The sequence below is a fragment of the Triticum aestivum genome, chromosome 2D (assembly GCF_018294505.1).
Source record: "Triticum aestivum cultivar Chinese Spring chromosome 2D, IWGSC CS RefSeq v2.1, whole genome shotgun sequence".
NCBI lineage: Eukaryota > Viridiplantae > Streptophyta > Magnoliopsida > Poales > Poaceae > Triticum > Triticum aestivum.
Window position 1 is genome coordinate 235,431,719 of NC_057799.1, and position 7,059 is coordinate 235,438,777.

The window sequence follows — 7,059 nt, forward strand, 5'->3', positions numbered from 1 at the left end:
TTTCGTGCATGTCTAAACAACTTAACCTTGCTGTTTAGTTCAAAACATGATAAGGCACTATTTAAATTCATAAATTAAGTTTGGGATTGAACCTTTGGTTCAAAATGACCCAAACCCATCTGTTTGTAGTTGCATTAGCCAAAACACATTCATATTGCCATGTCACATTCATGCATCATATTGTTGCATTGCATTGATTGTGTTTCCTCTCTGTTGCCGGTGTTTGTCCCCTCTCAGTAGACGACGTTCCGACGATTTGATCGATGACACTGATGAAGAGTTTTGCTATCTTCAGAAGTGCCAGGCAAGCAAAACCCCCTTGTTCATTCTGATACAATCCCACTCTCTCGCTCCTACTCTCTTTTACTGCATTAGGACAACAATGTTTCAACTGTTACATGCTGCGGTAGCTGAACCCCTTTATCCTCTGCATGACCTGTCATTGCCACAGTAAATAGATGAAACCCACTAGCATGAGTAGGAGTTGTTTGAGCCCTGATGTGCCTACTCATTCATGCTTGTTTGTCATGCCTGCTATTGCTTAGAGTTGTGTCAGGTCTGATTCATCGGGAATGAATTGGAAAGTTGTGAACATGTCCTACTGTGTGAGAGCTAAGTGTGTGAACACGATTTGGTAAAGGTAACGGTGAGAGGCCATGTAGGAGTACATGGTGGGTTGTCTCATTGAAACCGTCCTCAGGAACTGAGTTCTGTGTTTGTGATCCATGAACAATTACTACCACACATTGGGCTCCGGGCGCTCCAAGCTCTCTCGACTTATTAATCAACCTGATCTCTGTCCAGGAGTTGCAACTAGTTTCTGGTGTTTGTAGGTAGTGTTAGTAGTCTACCAAGTGGCACCCGGTATAGGTGGGCTTGGGACAGACTAGGCACACGTGGCCTGGTGTACCGAGTGGCACCCGGATGGTGGGCTCGGGAACCCTGCACACATCGTTTGGGGCCGTGAGCGACACCCCGGCCGGATCTCCTTGCGGATGGAACCCGAATAGGCGATAAACCTGGACGAGAGACTTGTGTGGTTAGTCAGGTCGTGGCCGACTCCCTCGCCAGGCTTCCGCTTGAAGGTTGCCGAGGTACACGACGTGTACATGGTGGTAAGTGGCGAGAGCGTGTGTGACGAAGTACACCCCTGCAGGGTTAATATGATCTATTCGAATAGCCGTGTCCGCGGTAAAGGACTTCTGGGTTGCCTGTACAGTTCATAGACAAGTGAAAGTGGATACTCTAAAATGCGCAAGATAAGCGTGAGTGCTATGGATGGCGTTCTCGTAGGGAGACGGGAGCGGATCCATAGTGGTGTATTGATATGGTGAATATGTGGACTCGTGTGCGCCACCTCAAAAGAGTTACTTGCAGTCATAGTTTAGGATAGCCACCGAGTCAAAGCTGGCTTGCTGCAGTCAAACTCCACCACCCCCCTTTGTTGATACGGATGCATATGTAGCTAGTTCTGATGTAAGTCTTGCTGGGTACATTTGTACTCACGTTTGCCTATTTGATATTTTGCAGAGAGACGTCAGTCTCGCTAGTAGTTCCATGTGGACTTCGATGTTTAGCTTGATACCTCAGCTACGATCTTGTGCCCTCGGCAGGATCTGGTAGATAGTCAGGCTTCTCAGCCTTTTTCATTTGTAGTTGTTTGTACTCAGACAAGTTAAGCTTCCGCATGTGCTTGTTGCTTGTATGCTCTGAATGTTGGGTCATGAGACCCATGTTTGTAATATCTGGCTCTTCAGAGCCTAATGAATAGATACTCTGAGTCGTAGAGTCTTGTTGTGATGCCATGTTGTATTTGCACATATCGAGCATATTGTGTGTATGATTGAAATGCTTGGTATGTGTGGGATCCGACAACCTAGTTGTTTATCCTTGGTAGCCTCTCTTATGGGGAAATGTAGTCTTGTGCTTCCATGAGCCATAGTAGTCTGCTACAGCCCGGTTCACCGGAGTCCTGCTAGCCCAGCACTACTGCTGCGGAACACTTGACTGGCCGGCATGTGATTCACTTCGTTCCTGTGTCTGTCCCTTCGGGGAAATGTCACGCGGTGACATCCGGAGTCCTGCCTAGCCTGCTACAGCCTGGTTCACCGGAGTCCTGTTAGCCCAGTGCTACAGCCCGGATTCGCACGCTGCTGACCGACATGCTCGATGTTGATTCATGTATGCCTGTCCCCGTAAGTTAGTGCCACTTTGGGTTCACGACTAGTCATGTCGGCCCGGGTTCTCTGTCATATGGATGCTAGCGACGCTATCATATACGTGAGCCAAAAGACGCAAACGGTCCCGGGCCATGGTAAGGCGACACCCGTGGGAATACCGTGCGTGAGGCCGCAAAGTGATATGAGGTGTTACCGGCTAGATCGATGTGACTTGGAATCGGGGTCCTGACACCTCCCGATCAACAGGACCCCCGTTTCGACCGTAGGTGGTCCGTTTCCTCCGTTTTGCGGTACGCCACACCTCTCCCGATCAACAGGACCCCATTCCGAACGTAGGAGGTCCGTTTCCTCCGTTTTGCGGTACGCCAGGCCTCGTTTCCATCGCCTGTTCCGTCCAAGCCCTCCCGATGAACACGACCACGCATTCCGTTCCGACCCAGCCGGTTGGCTCCCACGCGTTCCGTTGCCTACCGATGAACACGATGCATTCCGTTGCCTGCCCATGAACATGACACATTCCGTTGCCTCCCCATGAACACGACGCATTCTGTTGCCTCCCCATGAACACGACGACGACGCTATTTCTCCGTTCCGACCCAGCCATGTACACGAGCCCTGGCCGTACGTATGCGCGAGTAGGCGTTCGAGACCCCGCCCGTATGTACACATACGTGGCCATATTTTCTTTCTTGCACCCTGGCCGCTGTACGTACATGTACATGCTACGTGCGCGCCTCTACTACGACACGTACGCGCCTCTACTACGACACGTGCGCGCCTCTACATCCACAGTATATATGTACGTACACGTTCGCGACCAGAATGACAACGCTACGTACGCTTTGACCAGGTGGGTCCCGACTGTCAGGCACTTCCTTGCGTGCGAAGATGTAGCTGGTGGCTCCCAGCAGTCAGGGGGGCGAATCGTTTTTTTTTGCCCGGACTCACTTCCTTGCGTGCGAAGATGTAGCCGGTGGGTCCCAGTAGTCAGGGGGCGAATCGTTTTTTTTCGGATACACTTCCTTGCGTGCGAAGATGTAGCTGGTGGGTCCCAGCAGTCAGGGGAAACGTTTTTTTCACGAAATACGGTGGCCCGTCCGGTGGGTCCCTGCTGTCAGGTGGAGGAATCATTATTTTGCGCGTAATAAGGAGGCACTTCCTTGCTGCGGCCGTGGACCCAGCTGTCAGCCTCTCCACGTACAGTCCATGTCCGATGGAAGTCGTTCCTTGACCACGTTGACCACGCCGCGCCGAGAGCACCACGGCGGTGGACAACGGCGAGGACTAGGAAGGGGACGACTCGGAGCCGGGGAAGACGCAGCAGTGGATGCCCACGCGAAGAGGAGTACGAGGGTTCACTGGTTCGGCTGCGGTGTGAGGCTGCTGTCGCCGCAGAATAACAGGGGGTGTGGGTGAGTAGAGGGATGGCCTGGCCAGCTGTGGGAGTAGTAGGGGCGGTGAGGCCTTCGCGGCATCACAGCCGGCCACGGGAGGCAGGAGCACGCGGCACGACCGGCGCTGGTTTGGGCGGCTGGAGCAAGAAGACCAGAGGTTGAAGAAGCACTACGGCCGTTGGATGAACATCGTACGGTAACAGGAGCTAGAATCGTTCATATTGACTAAGTTGACAAAGCCCTCCGTCCCCGTCAACTTGGTAGGCCCACAAGTCAGCCTCCCACTATGCTGGGTTCCAACTAGCAGGGGGGTATTCATTTTTTTGTGCGTAATAAGGAGGCACTTCCTTGCGTGCGAAGATAGCTGGTGGGTCCGACATGTCAGCGGGGGGCACGTTATTTTCACGAAATACAGAGGCCCTTCCAGTGGGTCCCAGATGTCAGGTGGAGGAATCATTATTTTGCGCATAATAAGGAGGCATTTCCTTGTGTGCGGCCATGGACCCAGCTGTCAGCCTCTCCACGCACAGTCTACTTCCGATGGTGTCGTTCGTTGACCACGTTGATCACGCCGCGCCGAGCGCATCCAAGGTGGTGGACGACGGCGAGGCCCCGGACAGCAACGAGCCGGAGATGGGAAGACGTGGGAGTAGAGTCGCAGACGAAGAGGTGTACGAGGGTTAACTGGTTCTAGTGCGGTGTGGTTCGGCGGTCGGTGGAGAAGAACAGGAGGTGTGGAGGGGTGGAGGGATGGCCTGGCCAACGGTGGAGTAGCGCTTCATAGCGAAGCATGCTAAGCAGAGCTGCTAGCAGCAGGAGGCGGGAGGTGGTCCCGGCGGCGCTGGAGGAAGAAGACGAGAGATTGAAGATGGATGCTGGTCGTTGGATGTAAATCCAATGGCTAACATGTCAGAATCATTTGTTGACTAAATTGACAACGACTTGCGTTGGCTTCGACCTATTGGCCCACATTTCAGCCTCCAAAAATGTGGCACGTATTCAACCCATTTTTTCAGAATTTACAGTCTTTTTTTTGTGCGGTAGAATACAGTCAATTTGATTTTTTTTTGAATTACAGCCATTAGCTGGGCTGGGTGAACAAATAATGTAGGGTCCATGCGGCCCATTTATTTTATTTCCTAAAAATTATAGGCCATTTGCACTTTCTCGAAATACACGATTTTGCTGGGCTGATTCTAATTATAATGTTGGGTTGGGCCAGCAATGTTATCAAAAAATAAAAAGGGGTTGAGCATTTTGTTATATATATATTTAAATAATAAGTGATATTATTACATTCGTCCTTAAATCTTACCAAGGTTTTGTACACAATCACTAGGATTTTCGTGCCAAAACAATCCAGGATTTTATTTGTTAAGAAATTATTTTTATAAGTTAATAAGATGTGGGATATTGTTTTCTTACATATGTAAGTATCTGTTAAATATATGATGACAATAAAAATAATATATAATAACATATAAAATAATTTAAATATATATAATATAGTTAGAAGGGAAACATAAGTTGGACCTGGCGTTCCTATTCTTATATAGAAAAATAGAACAGACCTCTGCGTTTTCTTTAAAAAAATACATAAATTGGGCTGCCGAAAATAAAACCTCGGATGGGAGGTCCATAGGCCGGTCGATACATGACGGCCCTAAGAAAATACAAACAGGCCTATGGACCTCCCATCCGAGGTCGTGGGCTGCGCATGTTAAAAATGAAAGCCTAGACGGGGCAGCCCAAAACCACGTCCAACACTTGCCAAAACTTCGTCCCTCGTTTTCTCTGTGTTTCACACACTCGACATTGTGTGGGCATTTTGACTGTGCATCATATGAAGATGTGCTATGCATGAATGTTGATCAGCATGATGTTAACTGGCTGGTAGTTCCATTTTCGACCATGAATAAAACTTCCAACATGATGTTAACCCTGTTTGAAAAGGCCGTGTTAATATAAATGCTCTGCCTCTGAAAGTTGCAGTTTCTTATCTGAAACTGAACTTGCAGTTTCTTATCTGAAACTGAAACTTGCAGTTTCTTCTCTGAGAATCACATTGTCTGCACTTTTATACTCCTATGAAACTACATTTTTTTAAGTGCTAAAAATAGATCTCTAGAATTCATAAAATACTTCATATGCTCAATACTGCAAATCTGAAATTCAAAAGACATTCATATATGAAAGTACTCTCAAAATACACAACACAAAACACAATTCACAACCTGCAAATACTGACAACCCTCAGCTCCTCCTGACAATTCACAACCTGCCCGACTATTGGGCTGGGGGGGGGGGGCAGCCCGCTCCTATTCCTCGGCGGCAGACAGCCACCCCGCGAGATGATGTGAACGGCGAGGGAGACGATGGCGGGGAAGCGTCGTCAGGGCAACTGCTTTTCTCCTCTTGCAGTTGGGTTCGGTCGACGAAGACTTCACCGGCTCGCTCTGGCAGGACACCCTCACAAACGGCACCCTGTAGATGCTCGATCCTTCAATCTCTGGTGGATGCTCCATCTGGGATCGATACTCCCACCACCGCTCCCTCATGATCGGATTCGGTGAATCTGTTTGCTCCATGGCCCAGAGGAGCAGCTCTATGTACTCCGGCGCGACTCCCTCCGGGAGTATCGCCGCCTTTTCGCTCTGTTGCAGATATTTTGCCATGGATGTCGCCGTCGCCGCTAGTTGGTCCTTGTTGTCAAACCAAGACTGTATCTCCAACATCCTAGCTAGCTTCACAGGGTCGTCGTCTGTGATCCTCACGTATCGGTTGTACTCCTCCATCGATCTACTTGTCCACGGCACCTTCACTCGCCGGCAGTGGTTTTTGAATGGAAGAGGAGAGGAGCACCGCTGGTTTTGGCTTAGAACGGGAGAGGAGCGAGGCTGGTTTTGGACTGGAACAGGAGAGGAGGGGCGGTGGTTTTGAAATGGAAGAGGAGAGGAGCGGCGCTGCATTTAGATTGGAACAGGAGAGGAGCGGCAGTGGTTTAAGAGGAGAAGAGGGGAATAGCGGCGCTGGTCTTGGAAGTATTTTTTGTTGTTTGGCGTATTTTGGGTCAAAGTTTGACCACGTACTGTATTTGACAAGCAAAATGTGAATGCATGTCACCAAAAATTGTATCGTTTGGTTCGTATCTGAATGTACTTTCAAATTATATTATTTTTGCAACGTATATCATATATTTTATGTGCGAAAATCATGGTCAATTATGACCCAGAATAAAAGGGAGACTAGTTAATGTGGGGTCGCTTTCTTAATTGAAGGGTAAATTGATTTTGATTTTGATCTAGTCACAGCGCGCCGGCCCTGTCGTCCAATCCTAAATCGCTGCCGCATGCTCCTCTCCCTCTTCTCCATTGCAAAACCACCTCCTCTCCTCTCCATCATCTCCATTCCAAAACCACCGTCTCGCCTCTCCCTCTTCTGATCTTCTCCATTGCAAAACCACCTCCTCTCCTCTCCATCATCTC